The sequence below is a fragment of the Helianthus annuus genome, chromosome 8 (assembly GCF_002127325.2).
Source record: "Helianthus annuus cultivar XRQ/B chromosome 8, HanXRQr2.0-SUNRISE, whole genome shotgun sequence".
In the NCBI taxonomy this organism is placed as follows: Eukaryota; Viridiplantae; Streptophyta; class Magnoliopsida; order Asterales; family Asteraceae; genus Helianthus; species Helianthus annuus.
In genome coordinates this window covers 114,370,864-114,390,656 of record NC_035440.2, presented here as the reverse complement: position 1 = coordinate 114,390,656, position 19,793 = coordinate 114,370,864, and the positions used below count along the sequence as shown (strand labels likewise).

Genomic DNA, 19,793 nt, shown 5'->3' with positions numbered 1-19,793 from the left:
GTAGGCCCCTCTTTTGAAGGTGATGTTACCCTCAACCCAGTAGTTTGAGTTAGCAAGGATACAATCCTAAAGGGTCAGATTATTGAAAGATATTTAATTAAGTTATTAATGCATAATGTGGTAGGCCCCTCTTTTGAAGGTGACGTTACCCTCGGCTAAGTAGTCTGAGTCAGCAGGGATACAGTCCTAAGTAGCCGAGTTAAAGTTTTAATAGTAGTTTAACTTATGAGGGGATCAAAGAGTTTGGACCCCCGCCATCCAATACCGGTGGGTATTGAAGGAGGTCCTACTAAATTTGACCCAGATCCTTTGCAGGATCTATGCACTGAACAATGGCAAGACTCTTACCAAACCGTTCCCTTAACCCCCGACTAGGTAGCCAACATACCTCCATATAGACCGTGGAGATATGAATGGTGAAAATCTTTTATTTTATATAGACAGTAAAATAATGCCAAGACACCACGAACTAACGATAAGGAAGAATCACCTTCAACATAAGAAACTAGTTATTAAAGTCATTAATACATAACCAAGTAAAAAGTGAGAAAAGATTAAAAATAAAAAGTATTACACTAGACACTTGTCTTCACCAAGAGATATAAGAGACTTAGGCAAACGTGGCCTTTGATTATCAAGAACTCTTACGATCAATCTTGGATCCCGAGACGACTCACACACTCTATGATGGACAATGGATGATGGTGGTGGATGATGGTGTTGGGATGGTGGTGGGTGGTGGGTGAAGTGTGAGAGAGGTGGTGTGCCAACGGATGAGTTGCAAGTGAACCAAGCACTCCTATTTATAGGCTGAACAGAAGCTCGGGCACGGCCCCGTGTCCGTTGGGCATGGCCCCGTGTCCATCCTCCTCTCTTTCTTCATTAATTGCAGTTTGTCCGCATTAGTTGACCATGCCCTCGTGTCCGCTGAGCACGACCCCGTGTGCAGAAGCATATCTGTACTATCAAGATTTGCCTGGATTCTGCGAATCTTATAATTGACCACGGCCCCGTGTCCGCTGAGCACGGCCCCTTGGTGGGCGATGGAAGCTTCGACAACTTTTTCTTTTCTGCTGACACTTGGGCACGCCCCCGTGCTTACTGAGCACGGGGCGTGTTCAGCCTTCTGTTCTCTTGTTTTGCTTGGGAAGATGTTGTCGGGGGGTCGGGCATGCCACGTTTGTTCCTTTTTTTATTTGAGCTCATTTAATCCTGAAAATACAAAAGGAAGACAAAAAACAAAGTTTTTCCAACATTAGTACTAAAAAGGGTTAGTTTTGTGCCACAATTGATGTAATTTATATGTTGCATTTTGTGCACATCAGAATACTTACAAAAGGTCCCCGCAAGATTGATTTTCCAAGTATTCTCAGGTATGAAGCGTTTTACACTTCAACTTAGAGAAATCTCAGAAATAAAGTGGGTTTTGAAGCAAGGGGGTGGGGTTTATATAGGATTTCTAGGACCGTTAGGATTGTTCCTCGATTCCCGAGCTTAAATCTCATCCCTACACTTGCACCCACTGATTTGCAATACAATGGGCACTCAAAACCAGCCCCTAGTAAGTTAGAATTGTTAGGACCGGTTTTGACTCCGAAACGATTGCGTAACCGAACGTGTGACGTGCGGAATCCGTACACGAAAGTGAACGAACACACGAGACGTAATATAATCCGTGATTCTTTGATAGATCTGAAAACGTACAAGAAACATGAATCACCTTTTGCCTTTCTCTCTCTACCATTTGCCAGCAAGAAAAACAGGTAGAACAGCTGGAAACAGGCTGGAATTGATTCTGTGCAGATCTAGCAGGCTTACACGGCCCTCGTAAGACCCAAGTGAGGTCTACGCGGCCCGCCTGGGCTACACAGTTCAACAAACAAGTTCCAGTTTTACAGTTTCAGTCCCTGTTATGCATTTCAGTCCATTTTCGATATGTTTGAAGCCCGTTAAACCATTTTCAAGGGTCTGAAATGATGCCTAAACATAATGGACATGAAACATGGTCAAAAATATGTCGGATGTCGGTTCGTTTGGTCATACGATCACGATATTCGCTCATTTACGACGAAATGCGCACGAATGCGAAAAACGATCCAAACTCCGCGACGAATGGATTTTTCTTATGCCAAACACTAAAATAAAATATTTTAATGCTTACATAAATTTTTAGATGTGATGTCCGGATGTATTCAGAACCTAAGTTATGCGCGAAAATGCAAACTTATACACTTTTTGACGCTTTTAGCTCCTGAATGATCAAAAAGTTTATTTTAGCACATCAAAAACCTCAAAGCCTATTTCTAAGCTATATAAAGGATATTTATAGCATATTTAACTTATGATCAAGTTACGGAATGTTTTTTACAGTACAAATCGGCATACTTTCGCAGTTTGTCGAATTTAGTCCCTGTAAGCGAACAAAACTTGATTTCGGCATACCAAACCATCCAAAACTTATTTCTAAGTTATGTAAAAGTTATTTAAGGTATTTTAAGCCTATGTCACTGTTCCGGAGTGTTTGTTGCATTAAACTAGTTATATTTACGCGTCAGATTGCGTATAACCTTCCAGAAAGCGATTTAAAGCCCGAAATCGAACAAGAATTGATATGTGCAAACGACACACATATTTTTTCACAAATCCCAAGTATGAAACACAAAATTTTCATTGGTTTGGTATTTGTTTGATGGTCACAGTGACACAGGTGTCACAACTGTCTTGCTTAAGGTCATGGAACTCATCTTCAAGTGCCCTCTGCTCGTGATGAGGGCAGAACTCTTTCATCATTAGAGCCCTTAGTTCCTCCCATGTCTTACCCATAGCAACATCAGCACCTCGATCTCTCACCACTCCGTTCCACCACATGAGCACCCTCTTTTGGAACACACTTGAAGCAAACTCGACTTTACGATTGTTTGGACACTGAACATGGCAAAAAGTACTCTCAAGACTCTCGAACCACTATAGGAGCCTAGTTGCTCCTTCAGAACCACTAAACGTGAGTGGTTTAGCCGAGTTAAACTGTTTAAAGTTGCACGGAGCAGGTGCATTAATGTTGTTGTTGGCTTGGTTAATTTGAGTAATGAGATTTGGTAGAACAGTAGCCATCTGCTGAACTATGCCAGCCGCAAGTTCGGCGTCTGGTTGTACGTTTCATCGAGGAGGCATTCTAAAAGAGGAAAACATGAGAGAAAATGAGTGAGATGATATGTTGAATATTCAAAATGAGATGTTATAAATATCGACGAAAAGTAAGGATGGTGGTCAATTGTTCGTTACTCCAAACAAACAAATAACACACAGTGACTAATCAAAGTAAATGGGTTTTTTATAATGTATCGTGAAGACATGCTTTAGCCTATAAGTGGACACTCACCCCAAGAGTTCCCAGGTAAGAGTGACTGGTCCGATAATGTGGATTTGTAGGAACACTCTAGCCTTGGACAGAAAACTCAGGGTACAGGCACCCACCCTTGCAGATTGCACGTGTTCACATTATTTAGACCCAAACTTTGACGAGATTTTGAAAACTTTGAAGGCATTAAGCCAAAAACGAATCATCTAAGAATAGATGAATATGTTCAAAATCATTTCGAAATTTGTGTACTTGTTTTGGTTATCATTTAAGGATAGGTGATGTTTTTGTTTTAAAATCTAAACACAAAATAACTTGTGTTAGGGTCCTAGAAATGTTATAGTCTAGGTCAAAGCATTACTAATAACCTAATTCCCTATAACCATGAGCTCTGATACCAACTTTTCTGTCACACCACGACCGTGTAAAACAACAAACCGTGGCAGAAACGTCGGGGAGTCGTATCACAGAATTATTGTTTCATAACACATGGTAATTAAAGTTTGGTTTTATTTGATAAAAAGATTACATTGTCTTGAAATAAACAGAAACATAACATAATTTAAACTGTCTTGCTTTATTTTAAGTCACTAAGGCCCAAGTCCACCTAAGTGTAGCATGATTAACCTCAAACATTAGCTCCTAAAACACATGTGAAAATAAGTATGTCAGCAGAAAAATGCCTGTGAGATACTGGTGTGCGTTAGGTGTGATATGATTTTATTAATGTCTTAAGCCCATTTTACACATTAGTCAAGTTTTAAATTTATAAAACACGATATTCTACTAACACTAAACACACACATGGGCAAGTGCATCCATCGTGAGCGTAGTATACCGTTGGTAGGATACCGAGGTCGTCCAAGGACACAAGAGCTTTTAGTACCGATTTATCCTCAACGTCTAATCAATCTAAATTTTTGAGAAAAGATTTAAAACATGAAAATAAAAACTAAAAATGCATAAATAAAAATAAAACTAAAAATAGATAGACACGATGAATCACTTGGATCCGACTCGCGTTTAATGTATCCTTTGATGATATTCACACTTTTAGACTTTTTAAGATATTATCTTTAATAGTAGTAGGCCCCTCTTTTGAAGGTGACGTTACCCTCAACCCAGTGGTTGGAGTCAGCAAGGATACAATCCCAAAGGGTCGGAATATTAAAAGATAATTAATTAAGTTATTAATGCGAAAAGTGTTAGGCCCCTCTTTTGAAAGTGACATTACCCTCGGCTAAGTGGTTTGAGTCAGCAGGGATAGAATCCCAAGTAGGCGGTTTAACGTATTAATAGTAATTTACATATGAGGGGTTCAATCTATTCGCACCCCCGCCATCCAATACCAGCGAGTATTGAAAGAGGTCCTAGTAAGCTTGAACCAGATCCTTGTAGGATCTATACACTGAACAAGGCAAGAACCTTAGTAAACCATTCCTTTAACCCCCGACCAGGTAGCCAACATGCCTCTATATAGACCGTAGAGACATGAATGCTACAATCTTTTACTTTATATAGATAGTAAAGTAACGTTAAGACACCACGGACAAAAGATAAAGAAAATTCACCTTCAACATAAGAAACTAGTTATTAAAGTCATTAATACAAAACCAAATAAAAAGTGCCAAAAGGTTAAAAATCAAAAGTAATACATAAAAGACTTGTCTTCACCAAGTGATGTAAGAGGCTTAACCAAACATGGCCTTTGATTGGCAAGAACCCGTACGATCAATCTTGGATCCTGAGACTACTACACACACTCTAAAGGTGGATGATGCATGATGGTGGTGGGTGTTGGTGTTGTACTGGTGGTGGAGTGGTGGCAAAGTGGGAGAGTAGTGGTTTGCCAAAGGATGCCTTTGAAGTGAGCCAAGCAGCCCTATTTATAGCCTGCACAGAGCTCTGGCCACGGCCCCGTGTCCAGTGGGCACGCCCCCGTTGCCAGCCTTTTCTCTTCCTTCATTAAATGCATGTGTCAGCAGAGGGTTCCACACAACCCGTGTCCAGTGGGCACGACACCGTGGTCAGAAGCGTATCTGTACTATCAAGATTTTGCAAGATTCTGCGTATCTTACCATTGACCACGCCCCGTGCTGAGCTAGGCATGGGCGTAGAAGCTTCCACAGGTTTGTCTTTTCTGCAGGCTTCTGACCACGCCCCCGTGTCCAGCGGGCATGGCCCCTTGGTCAGTCTTCTGTTGTCTTTATTTTTGCTTTTGCTTTGGGGATGCTGCCGAGGGGTCGGGCATGTCATGTTTATTCCATTTCTGTGTATTTATGTTGGTTTTTGCTGTATATTTGTTCCTTTTATTCGTTTAAGCTAATTTGGTCCTGTAAATTCAAAAGGAAGACAAAAACACACTTTTTCCAACATTAGTACTAAAAAAGGGTTAGTTTTATGCCTCATTTAATGTAAATTATATGTTACATTTTGCACACATCAAATACCCCCACACTTGAATCTTTGCTTGTCGTCAAGCAAAACTCTTTAGTATGTGGCTTTACACACCCAAATGGAAGAGGTAGAAGAGAAGTTTTTGGGCTTATCTTGAGTGTCGGGAATCCAACATCTTTATTCTGTTTTATTTTTAGTTTATTTACAATCCTATTCATCATGATTTATTTAGAACATTTTATAAGAGAAATTACTTATTTGTGCATAACATGCCTCTTTAAATTCCATTTATATACAAGTTCACATACCTCACGGGAGATCACTTAACACTCCGCCGAAGATGTATTTTTGTGAAACACTCGAGACCGGCATGGAACTTACTTCTACCATATGCTTGCCAAGCGATCAATCCTCCTCCTTTTTAGCTATAAACCTTCGTAAATATCAAGAGGACTTTGGGAAGGGTTAGGCTTGGGCTAAGGGTAGGTGGTTTTGGTTAGTGGTTAGTAAAAATGGCGAAAAACGTAAAAAGCGTCGGTCGTCGTAAAACTTTTTGTTTTTGTGACTTTTATTCAAACTAAGCATATTCAAACAAAGTTTCTTTGAGGAACTTGTTTGTTTATTTCAATACTTTCATTTTTTTTATAAGATACATCACGCGATAACCAAGCTTTTTACTAAAACAAGGGGTTGAAAAAGAAAAAGGATTTTGGTGGGTAAAGGGTGTTTGTTTTGTGGGTTTTGAAACGAAAAGGTTTTGGCTCAAAGGGGTTAACTAGGGGGATTTTGGGTAGGTGATAAAAAAATAGAAAGTCATGGTTTTGAAAGGAAAATGGGTTAGTCCTAATGCCTCCATCATTTACTTACTTGGGTTTGAGTTGGTAAGGACCGGGAATGTATCGTCGTGGCAAGTTCTAGAGTTATAAGATCCAAGCGGCTATTCACACAAGAAATGAAGAATGAACATTTAACTTAAAGATATATGCTTGCATGCTCAATAAAGGCTCAAAACTCACTTCTTGTGGGAATGGGTTTATAAAGTGATCAAGTATATATAATCAAATTTTAATTAGATTTGTCATGCCTTTTCATAATTTTCTTATTTGGTTCTTTTTATCACGACGCTTTCGGTTGTAAACCTATAAAAATATAACCTTTTTAGAACTTCTTATTCCCAAATTAAACCAAGAAAAGTAAAAAATGAAAATTTTTGAAAAAAATTCGGGTGATTAGCCGTTCCAATAGAGTTTTGTGTAAGGCTTGTTATTAAGACTTGCAAGATTCAAGGTTTTAGCATCCCCCCACACTTAAATTACACATTGTTCTCAATGTGTCCAAAAAAAAAAGTTTTAGGTTGATGGAATGTGTAAAAGGGTGTTGAATAACAAATTTTTATGTTAAATGGTCGTCTGGCCACGGCCCCGTGTTGGTCTGGGCACGGCCCCGTGGTCATATCGCAAGTAATAGAATTTAACAAAAGGCTGGCCACGAGGCGTGTTCGGTGAGAACGGCCCCATGGCCAGTTACCTGAACTAGGCAAATTTCTGCAGAGCCTGGGCATGGGGCGTGTTGGGCTGAGCACGGCCCCGTGCTGAACTTGCTGTAGGGCTGGAAAAGTTGTCGGGAGGCTCTGTTTTCGTTCATGGGGTGTGGTTTTAATGTTCCCTTGGTAACCTCCACCTTTCCGAGTGTGTTTTATTCCTGAAAAGTAAAGCTAAACTAGAAAACATAAAAGTTAAACTAAACTAAAAACTATAGATAGTTCCGCGGAATGCCTCCGTGGTGCGCCACGTTTATAAGGGTCCTTGGCTAGACCCAAAGTCAGTCATATGTTACCCGAGCGGGATGTCTCGCATCCCGTGTTGCACCGTCAAAGAATGTTATCCAAACTTGAGTCTATGTCATCCATGTAGTTGACCAGGTCGTCCTCTACTCTTTTCCCAACTCCGAATTTCATCTCTTTGTCTCCAACCATCAATGTTAACTTCCCTTCACTCATATCCACCGTTGCATTAGCGGTGGCAAGGAATGGTCTTCCTAGTATGAATGGTACCACAGTGTCCTCCTCCATGTCGAGTATGACAAAGTCCGCCGGGAAGACAAAGTCTCCGACTTTTATCAATAAATTCTCGACGACACCTTGCGGGTGTTTGATAGACATATCGGCAAGTTGTATGTTCATCTTTGTGGGGCTTGCCTTACCTAGTCCGAGTCGGTCAAACATTGATGCGGGCATGAGATTAATGCTAGCCCCAAGGTCGGCTAGTGCATTGCGTACGGGTGATCCCCCCATGGAACAAGGGACGGTGAAGCTTCCACGGTCGATTTTCTTTTGTGGGAGTTTGTTGAGTAGTACGGCGGAGCATTCTTCACTTAAATTGACCAATTGCAATGTTTCAATCTTCCTTTTGTGAGTGAGGAAGTCTCTCATGAATTTTGAATATTTTGGCATTTGCGTGAGGACTTCCACAAATGGAAGATTGATATGCAATTGTTTTAGTAAGTTTATGAATTTTGTGAATTGCTCGTCGGTCTTTTGGCAAAGTAACCGACGGGGGTAGGGCACCGAGGGGTTCTTGGTGGGTTTGGGATTTGGCGGAGGAGTTGTTTCTTTATGGGTCATTGGCGAGGTCGTTGTTTGAATTGGTGGACTTTTGTCGGTTGGGGGTAGTGGTGTTGGATCGTCCGGTGACCCTAAAAAGTCAGTCTGAGTAGTTCATCATTAGATACAAAGGCGGAATCAATGTAAAAGATGTCAACATCACAGCTTGTTCCTTTCAAATATTCTTCTATTACTGATTTCCTGAGCTTTTACAATACAATTCTGATAAAATTTTGGTAGCACCTCAACTCTCTCAAAGTAATTCCGTGTCAAATGACTCAAACGAGACATGTATATATAGAGCTAGTAATTCCGTGTGAAAACGACCCAAACGAAATCGTAGGTTCATGCGGAATTAAGTAATTTCGTGTGAAGACCTTAATTCCGTTTGAAACACATGTTGCACCATTTCATGCGGAATTAACCTAAATCCTGTTTTCTCGATATTCGTGCCCTGATCTAATACATACAATACAAGACTTAACAAAGACGAAGTTAACAGACATCAGTGCACTAACAGACTCCCCCTTGGATGTTGACGAAGTCTTTAGCATCATGTCTTCAGTCTTTAGTCTTGATTGATCGCTCTTTGTCTTGAATTGTCTTGACATAGTAAAGCTCCCTCCTATCTTCAGTCTTCAATCTCCAAACTTCCCTTTGAATGTTGTTCCAGAATTCTGACTCCCTCTTTAACAAACTCCTCCTCTCGATCTGCTGGGACTTGAATTCTAGTACAAACTTTGACGTTTTGTTGCCGTGGAGATCTTTCATAACCATAACCTATTTCTCAAACATATAACATTACAATCTGTTGATTTCCAACAATAGTTAACATTATCTTTCAGTTTTAAAAATCCACTTAAGTATTCAGGTCCAAATTAATGACCCTGATTACTCAATTAATCTACCAAGTCCAACTTAATAACTTTGGTTGATTTCAGACAAAAACAAAACTGATTTAGTACAACAATTTTCAAACATTTTCTGAAAATAACAAGTTTCAAATTAATGAACATGCTTTTGACTTTTAAATACTCAGACTTAATGAAGATAAGCTCTCCTCATCCTCCAGTCCAGAAACTTCCTGCATCTGCTTCAAATTTGTTAATCTGACAATCAACTTTCTACTATGGTTTGTCGGAAAATAAGGCAGAAATAAAATCTTTTTGAATTTTCAATAAAGTTTCTAAACTAGAAATGGAATACAGAAATAGAATGCAATGAAAGTATACTATTTACAGGCATAATTTTGGTGAGCGTGTTAGGGAATCATATCAGCTATCAGACAAGTCACTAGTACCGTTAAGCTTTAATTTCATACTCAGAATTAAACAATTCACTTAGATTGTCGATATGCTGATCCACTTAAATTCTCACACAATTTTCAATCTGTTCAGGATAGTATTTAGGTGAATTAAGAACTTAAACTCATTCATGTGTCCCACCTCTTGAATATACTCCCGTATCCAGATCCCAATATTCAGTCTTACAGGTGAGTATACCACAGATGATATCTGTAAGGGGTTAGATGCGAAACCGTGAGAGCTCAGGTCAGAGCTTTCGTTCAACAGAGAGATGACGGTTCGACTTTAGGTGTGTCCCCTTTAGAGGATCCTTTTTACAACATCACATGATTAGCATTTTTCAATGTTTCATCATATTTTATGCTAAGGGCAGCGCTTTGTTTCAAGCAATGCGGAAAGTATTATGCGGGGACTAGGTCAGAACTTCCGTTCAGTAAAAGTCCCGGAATAATACCCCAGATATCACTGAGTATAAAGACCTAGTATCTCAGAAAGAGGGACCTTTCAAACGAGATTTCAGGGGTTACCTATATATCCAAGTAGTGTACCCCACGAAATAAGTAAGTTTGAATTTTTATGTTTATATCCCGAACAAACCTACTAAATGTGTAAAAACCTATCGACACATCATCAGCGAGACTATTTAACGCTTTTAAACTCTACAAATCTTTAGCGTACTGTAACTATCAAGCCAATGTACTATCATTTTCCCTTTTTACACAAGTTCTTTTTCAGTTTTCTATTGTGTTTGGATTATGAATTTTTTACTATTTTTGTATTTTTGAATTTTTTACTGTTTTTGTATTTTCTGAAAATATTTACACCCCCTAAATACCAAAACAACTAAAAAATTGACAAACCATTGCAGATTGTTTCTCATTGTCATCTACAACAATACCTTCATCAACGCCAATGATTCCATCCGCCACCGAGAAAAGCATCATACCATTTAGTTTTAAAAGATATTTAAAACGTGTTTTTTCAAAAGCTTTGATATGTAAATCAGCTTTCTGATTGTCAGTGTGGATTTTCTCAATTCGTATCAACTTCTTCTCGAAGCAATCTCGAATGAAGTGATGACGAATTTCGATATGTTTTGTTTTAGCGTTATGTACTGGATTTTTCATGATATTAATCGCAGCCTCATTATCAACAAAGATAGGGGTGTTAAGAAATTGCAAACCGTAGTCGCGCATCTGTTGCTGGATTCACAAGATCTGAGAGCAGCAACTGCTAGCAGATACATACTCAGCTTCACATGTGGATAGAGCCACAGAGGTTTGCTTCTTACATTGCCAGGTGACCAAACAAGGTCTGAAAAACTGACAACCCGCTGTTGTTGATTTTGCGTTAACTTTGCAGCATCCGAAATCGGAATCGGAATACCCTTCGAGCGTGAAATCACCTTTTCTAGGATACCACAACCCCAATGATGGAGTTCCTTTCAGGTAGCGTAATATCCTTTTCACAATCACCATATGCGAAGCTCTTGGGTTAGATTGAAATCTTGCTGTGAGGCACGTTGGGTACATGATATCGGGTCTTGAAGCAATTAAGTACATCAACGAACCGATCATGGAACGATAAAGCGTTTCATCTACCCTGTCTCCGGTGAGATCTGGGTTTATCCCATGATTCGTCGCTAAAGGGGTGGCAGCTGGAATAGATCCTGACATTCCAAATTTCTTTAGAATATCATGAAGAATTTCAGGTAGTTGATCAACTTGAAGTCCCAAGAAGAATTTCATCTCCCCCATTGATGACATTTCGAATTTCTGCTTCATAACTTGTTCAAAATCTTTGCACAAACTTTCATTTGTAGACCCAAATATGATGTCGTCCACATATATCTGCACAATCAGAAGATGTCCATTGATCTCTTTGGTGAAGAGAGTGGCATCCACTTTTCCACGAATGAAGCTGTTGGTTGAGACAATGTCTCGTACCAAGCTCTCGGGGCCTGGTGTAAACCATACAGCGTTTTGTCTAGCAAGTAGACCTTGTCTTTGTTGATTGGGTCGGTAAAGCCCGGTGGCTGTCCGACATATACCTCCTCTTTTACCTTCCCATAGAGAAACACCGATTTTACATTTAGCTGATATACTTTGAAGTTTTTCCATGATGCAAATGCCAGGAAAATTTTGATCGCTTCTAGTCGAGCCACAGGAGCATACACTTCGGTGAAATCTATACCCTCCTGCTGACTAAAACCCTGAACTACGAGTCGAGCTATGTTTCTAATAATAACTCCTCGGTCGTCTCTTTTGCACTTAAACACCCATTTGGTGTTGATCTTCCTGTGACCATCAGGCAAGTCTACTAACTTCCACACTCCAAACTTCTCAAACTGACTCAACTCTTCTTGCATCGCATTGACCCAAGAATCTTCAATTTGCGCCTCTTTATATGTTCGCGGGTTCGATCTGCGAAATAAAACAACTTAGTGAAAACTCAGTTTGTAAAGGTGCTACTATAGAATAAAAACAAGTAAGGCCTTGGTCAATTTGACGTCTAGTGCAGACGCCTGATTGCAATTCTCCAATGATCACCTCGCCTGGAACATCTACCTCGCCTTCCAGATTAGTAACATTCTGATTTGCACCTTGTTCACTGACTGGGTTTGTTTGACTTGAAATCTGGATTTGCTCCCCCTCAGAATCTGAATCGCCACGTTCAAATACTGGCATGTTCTCAGATTCCTGATTATCATTTTTTGTCGTCTGATTATCAGGAGCAAGTTCATCTTGTTGAATATCATCATGTTCTCCAGCACCACTTGGACCTGCTTCATCATCATTTGAAGTTTGTCGTGGTCGAATTGAATACTCAGCTGGGAACCTTTCCTGAGATGACTCATACTCTCTCAAAATATCCAACTCATCAAAGAAATCTTCTTCTTCTTCTAGTTCTACCATCATGTCAAACGAATCCCACAAAGTGTCGTAATGATAAGGCCATGAATCTCCAGGATTCTGTGGAGGCATTGTATAACCTTGACACTCAACATTCGATGCTTCAATAATCCGCTTCAGACTTGGAACGAAGACTCGTCGTAATGGACTTGCATAACCTATGAATATTCCCTCAATACTCTTCGGACCAAACTTTTCAAAAGGCTCTAGAACAGTACAGGGTGACCTAAACGGTTCAAGATACTTCAGATTTGGTTTGCGGTTATTGATCAACTCAAAGCACGTTTTGTTGAATTTCTTGACAGTGAGAAATCTGTTGAGCATATAGCATGCGGCTGCAACTGCTTCTGCCCAAAAATTTATCGGTAACCTTAAATCAGCAAGCATTGTTCTGGCCGTTTCGATTAGTGTCCTGTTTTTCCTTTAAGCAACTCCATTCTGTTGTGGAGTAGGAGCACTAAACTCATGCAATATACCTCTTTCATCACAAAATTCTTCCATCTTGTTGTTCTTGAATTCTGAACCATTATCACTCCTGATTCTTCTAATCTGTCTTTGGTACAGATTTTCAATTCTTCTGAACAACGCCATCAAACTATCAAACGTCTCATCTTTCGACTTCAAACATGATACCCACGAAAATCTGGAATAATCATCAGTAGCCACAAGACAGTAGAGATCTCCTGTAATACTTTTGACATTCACAGGACCAAAAAGATCCATGTGAAGTCTCTCCAGAGGTCTTGAAACTGAATTGACTTGCTTTTTAGGGTGTGACTTTTTCTTCTGCTTGCCTTTGACGCAGCTAGTACACTCCCCTTCCAGATGAAAACCTTTTACATGAACATCCGTAACTAAATCATTGTGTACCAAGTGATTCATTTTTCTCAGATGTATATGACCCATCTTCCGGTGCCACAATTGCGATTCATTCTCCGTTGCTCTAGACACAAAACAATGAGCCTGACCCGTAGTTGTAGTAGCTACGCTCATGTCCAACACGTACAGATCATTGACTCTTGGTGCCCTCATGATAATCCATTCTTCAGGGATAACAAATCCTGGCTTCAAGATCAAACATTCTTTATCAGTGAAATGAGTTGTATACATTCTATCACAAATCTGAGAGATACTCAGAAGATTATTCTCAAGCTCGGCAATATAATCCCATTGGATAACGTTCCTTCACCAATAATTCTACCACCTTGGTTGCCTGCGAACCCTACATAACCACCATTAAAATTTCTAACATCGTACAACAGTGCTGTCTTTCCTGTCATGTGCCGAGAAGCTCCACTATCCATAATCCATCGCGAAACGGATCTTGGAAGCTCCTGCACATTTCAAAAACGCTTAATTAGATTTTGATGCTACCCAAGCCTCTTTTGACTCAGGTAGTTCAACTTTGATGTGAGATTTTGTAGTGTAAAGTGGCGGAAAATTCTTATCATTCATCTTTAAGTTCTCTTCAGAACCAACCTCAACCTCTTTATATAAGAAAAACTCATTTTTCGAAGGTTGACCAGATGATTGGTCTTTCTTTGAAACTACTTTTCAGAAACCATGGACTTTGATTTTTCAAGTTTCTCATAGTAATCCAAAGGTACATCCATCTTTACTGGTATGGTAGAAGATGATTGTTTTTCAGTCTCAGAAACCTTTGGTTTTGAATCACTTGATTTCTTTTCAACTACTTTTGGCTTCCATGTTTGTTGAGGTGACGTAAACCGTTTGTAAAACTTGTCATTTTTAGTTACCACATTTTTAACAGGTTCAGTTTTGATCTTGATGTTTTCATTTTTCAAAATCTTTTTCTCAACAATCAATGGAGCTTTTCCTTTCATATCAACTTTCTTTTTCTGATTCTTCACAAATTCAGTCTTAGGCTTCATGTTGGTACACTTTCGTGAAATATGTCCAACTTGGTTACATTTGAAGCATGTTCGGGTGTCAACTACCCGACTTGAGCCTTCAGACTGAGGCTGTGAGGCCTTCTTCTCAAAAAACTCTTTGTTTGTTTTCGAAAAAATTTCAGATTCCTCATCAGAAAGTGAACTTGAACTGTTCACAAACACCTTTTTCTCAGCAAACTTTTTGTTTTGAACATTTTTCCTTTGATAATTCTTACCACCCTGATAACTACCCGACCATCTATTTCGATTATTGTTATAAAAACGTGGTGGAATAACATGTTTCTTATAGTAAGCCTTATCTTTCTCAAAATTCATTTGCCTCTTTGTCTGTTTCAGACCCTCAATCTCAGACAAATCAATTTCAACCAATTTAAACACATTTTTCAATTTGTTCACATTAACATTCTCCAGAGGAAACTCAGAATCCGAATACAACTTATCCGATCCCGACATCTTGTACATGGTAGGTCCTTCATTTAAGTTGTTTTTGGATTTTGGTTTCAGAATGTATTTGTCCAAGAAACATTCATCATCCTCAGTAGTGTCACTTTCAGACTTTAAAACTTTTTCAACTACACTTTTCATAACTTCATATTGGATACTATCTTAATCGGACGATGAAGTGAATGTGACGTCAATTGTGTCAGGAAGTTTTACCTCATTTTCTTCATGAATTACCAACCCTGATTGTTTCTTTGAGAAATTGTTTAGAACCGGTGGTGGAACTTGATGATAAACTACCCCGGTTCCATCAGAGTATACATCTTCGCCTGCTTTGTTCTTTTCAATTGGTTTGGGGACAATGTGTTGTAAAACAAAGCTTGTGGAGTTGTAACTGGTTAATTTCAGATTGATGCGCTCATTCTCAATCTTAGCTTCTTCAAATTGAAGCTTCAACTCAGCAATCTCATCCAGTTGCTTGTTGATTTGTTCTTCTTTGTGTTTAAGAACTCCAGTTAAATGATCATTTTCTTTTCTGGTTTTATTGTTTCGTTCATCAGAATCCTTTACCGTTTGTTTTAACTTGTTAAAATTTTCTGAGAGTTGACGATTTTCATGAATTAGTTTTTCGTTTTCTTTCCTAATTCTTTCTACTTCAATTTTATCATTGTCAATTTTCTCAGTTAACTTTTTAACTTAATCATTTGAAAATTTGAGCATTTTGTCACGATCAAGAATCTGATCTTCAACCTTTCAGACTCTTTTTGTCAGATCATTAACCTTCGTATCATTGAGGTAAGCGAGTGTACTGCAAACCTTGCAGTTTTTCATGCAATTTTTGCAGTCACTGTCACCTTTGACTTTGTTACCTGACTCACTCGATGACGCATTTGAACTGACCTGGCTTTTAGACTCAGATACAGACTTAGAGTCTACCTCAAGTTCCTTTGCAGCCAGCACCTTGTCAGCCATCTTTCCCAAGTTTTCAGATGTCAACTCCTGTGACGTATCAATGATCCCTTCATCGATCTTTTTTGACTTCTGTTCCTGCTCCTTTTCTTTCTCTTTCTCTTCACCACCTCCCCACCATTTTCTCTGTTGAGACTCTTCTAGTTCAGCAAATTCCTCAACGAAAGCTTCAAGACTAAGAGTCTTTGGATCAATAGCAATGTTTCCTTCAGGATCAAGGTAACATTCTCTATCCGCATCCCATCTTTTTGCCTTTTTAGCTTCACTGTATACACGAGTGTTAGACCCGCTTTTTTGAGAATAATAAAGAAAACGACCATAAGTGCTATAGACACAACTTTTAAACATCCATTCCCTTTTTAGATGATAGATAAAAGAAAACCATAACATTAAAGCATGATTTTACAAAAAAATTGGGCATGACCCGCCCATAATACGAGCATACCCCTGTTTCATAACCCTTACGACTAGACGCAAATAAAACCCAAAAACATCAAGTTTTGACAAGTATGACTACTGACAAGTTTGGACAAAGTTTTACAATATTTGACCCAAAACATGAAAGCGAACTAGCACAAGCGATTGGTAGGTTACATGGTGATCACGTGCTCGCTGCAATTCGCCAAGTAGTCTAAGACAAGGATTTACCTACATTTAACAACAAAACTTTAGAAGTTAGTCATGATACATATCCCGCATACAATATCAATCATTCTAATTTCATTCGTTTACGCATTTCCGTTTTCTTACGCGTTCGTTTACCTAATTAATTGGGTTCGGCATACGCTCTCATAATGAGAACTAAGCATACTACTTTTGACCCGGTAACATCGGGTTAATTGCTTTCCACATAAACCTTTTGTTCTACCCGTACAACGGATAGGACTTCTTACATTCATAAATCGCATACACGACCACCCATTTTGAATGGATGGCTCCTTATCCTTACTTGACTTGTTCCACTTGAACTAGTCGATTTGCGTAACTGATGTGTGTAAAATGCAACATATAAATCACATCAATTAAGGCATAAAACTAACCCTTTTTAAGTACTAATGTTGGAAAAAGAGTGTTTTTGTCTTCCTTTTGTATTTTCAGGATGAAATGAGCTCAAAATCACAAAAGAAGGAAAAAGACAACTAATTCTATCATAAATACAAGAAAAGGAACAAAAGTAGACTGCCCGGACCCTCAACGGCACCTCCCAAGGCAAAGAAGAGAAAACAGAGTCTGAACACGCCCCGTGTCCAGCGAACACGGGGGCGTGCCCAGGAAGCAGCAGAAAAGACAAACCAGTAGAAGCTTCCATTGCCCACCACGGGGCCGTGTCCAGCGGGCACGGGGGCGTGGTGAAAGCACAGCAGGCGCATTAATTGTAATTGCGAATTACAATTAATGAAGAGAGAGAATGTCAGACGGGCACGGGGGCGTGTCCAGCGGACACGGGGCCGTGCCCAGCCCTCTGTTCAGCCTATAAATAGAGGAGCTTGGCTTCATTCTCTTTCATCCCTTGGCACACCACCTCTCTCACACTTCATCCACCATCCACCACCACCATAACACCATCATCCACCACCATCATCCATTGTCCATCGTAGAGTGTGTGAGTCGTCTCGGGATCCAAGATTGATCGTAAGAGTTCTTGACAATCAAGGCCATGTTTGCCTACGTCTCTTACATCACTTGGTGAAGACAAGTGTTTAGTATAATACTTTTTATTTTTAATCTTTTGCACTTTTTATTTGGTTTTGTATTAATGACTTTAATAACTAGTTGCTTATGTTGAAGGTGATCTTTCCTTATCGTTTGTCCGTGGTGTCTTGGCATTATTTTACTGTCTATATAAAATAAAAGATTTTCACCATTCATATCTCCACGGTCTATATGGAGGTATGTTGGCTACCTGGTCGGGGGTTAAGGGAACGGTTTGGTAAGGGTCTTGCCCTTGTTCAGCGTTTAGAGGTCCTGCTTGGGACCTGGGTCAAATTTAGTAGGATCACCTTCAATACCCATAGGTATTGGATGGCGGGGATCCAAACTCTTTGACCCCCTCATAAGTTAACTACTATTAATACTATAACCCGGCTATTTAGGACTGTATCCCTGCTGACTCAGACTACTTAGCCGAAGCGGGGCCTACCACAATTTGCATTAATAACTTAATTCATTATCTTTCAATAATCCGACCCTTTAGGATTGTATCCTTGCTGACTCAAACTACTGGGTTGAGGGTAACGTCGCCTTCAAAAGAGGGGCCTACTAGAATAACTAAGATAATCTCTTAAACAAGTGCAAAAGTGCGAAAATAATCAAAGGTTATACTAATACACGTGTCGGATCCAAGTGATTCATCTTGTCTATCTGTTTTTATTTTATTTTATTTTTCAGCATTTAGTAAGTTTTTATTTTTCTTAGTTTAAAACATTTTTCTCACTTTTTGATTTGATTAGACGTTGAGGATAAACCGGTATTAAAAGCTCTTGTGTCCTTGGACGACCTCGGTATCTTACCAACACTATACTACGTCCACGATGGGTGCACTTGCCCATATGTGTGTTTAGTGTTAGTAAATATCGTGTTTTATAAATTTAAAACTTGGCTAAAAGTGTAAAAAGGGGCTTAAATATATATCTAAAATATAACACACTTCACGCACATCAAGTTTTTGGCGCCGCTGCCGGGGACACAAGGATTTTTAGAAAGTTAGGAATCAACGGCCTAATCATATTTTTATTTTTCTTTAATTTTTTAGGATTTTTTTTAAAATTTTCAGCTTCTGCAGAGCTCAGCACGGGGCCGTGCCTGGTCGGACACGGGCCGTGCTCAGCATCGTTACTGGCAGTTTTTGTTTTTCAAGTTACAGAAGGCTGACCACGGGGCCGTGCCGGTGCAACACGGGGCCGTGTCCAACTTCCAGTAACTGGGATCTGGAAAACAATCACTGCAACTCCGACCACGGGGCCGTGTTCGCTCAACACGGGGCCGTGGTGAACCTTCTGACCAACATTCTTTTCTGTTTTTATTGCAGGACTTGGAACCCGACGCCAACCTCACATAGTGTATGAGCTCCAGTTCCAATAAAGACATAAAAGAACCGCTAGAAGAACCCGAACGCTTTCTCAGAAAAAGGTTAAAAGCCAAAAACCAAGAGAAGGTTTCGGGTGATCCACCTCCAATGGCGGACCAACGTACCCTTATGGATTATCTACGGCCCACCGTAGGTAATCTAGGCGCCGCTATCAATGCTCCGAATGTCGAAGCCAATAACTTCGAACTTCGACCGCATCTGATACAAATGCTCCAAAACTCCGCAACCTTCCACGGGCTTGCGGACGAGGATCCCCATCTACATATAACTAATTTCTTAGAAATATGTGATACCTTTCGGATCAATGAAGCATCAAACGACGCCATCCGCCTCCGTATGTTTCCGTTCTCACTAAAAGACCGAGCGAAAGCTTGGCTCAACGCCCTCCCAGCTGGATCGGTAAACACCTGGGATGAACTAGCCCAAAAATTTCTATATAAGTATTTCCCTCCTGCTAAAACTGCTAAATTAATGGCTGAAATTAATACATACTCACAGGAGGACGGGGAATCCTTATATGAAACTTGGGAAAGGTTCAAGGAGCTATTACGTAAGTGTCCCCATCACGGCCTCGCAATATGGCAGCAAGTATCCACTTTCTACAATGGATTGTTGCCACACACTAGGCAGACACTTGATTCTAGCTCCGGGGGACTTTTAGGTAACCGACGCCCACACGAAATATATAATCAGATTGAGGAAATTGCTCAAACCAATTTTCAATGGCACACCCCCCGGGGAAATAAGTCTATCGCCCCGGGCGCCCATAAGGTCGACGAAAGCACTTCTTTACAAGCCCAAATCGAGGC

The 19,793-nt window shown here is 39.9% G+C and overlaps 1 non-coding gene across 1 annotated transcript; it reads right to left on the bottom strand.

Annotated features, from left to right (window-relative positions):
* Positions 1–19,449: 19,449 nt before the first annotated feature.
* On the bottom strand, positions 19,450–19,556 carry LOC118481578. The gene has a single exon (XR_004865789.1). It is a non-coding gene; the product is annotated as a small nucleolar RNA R71 (small nucleolar RNA).
* Between the last annotated feature and the right edge of the window lie 237 nt (positions 19,557–19,793).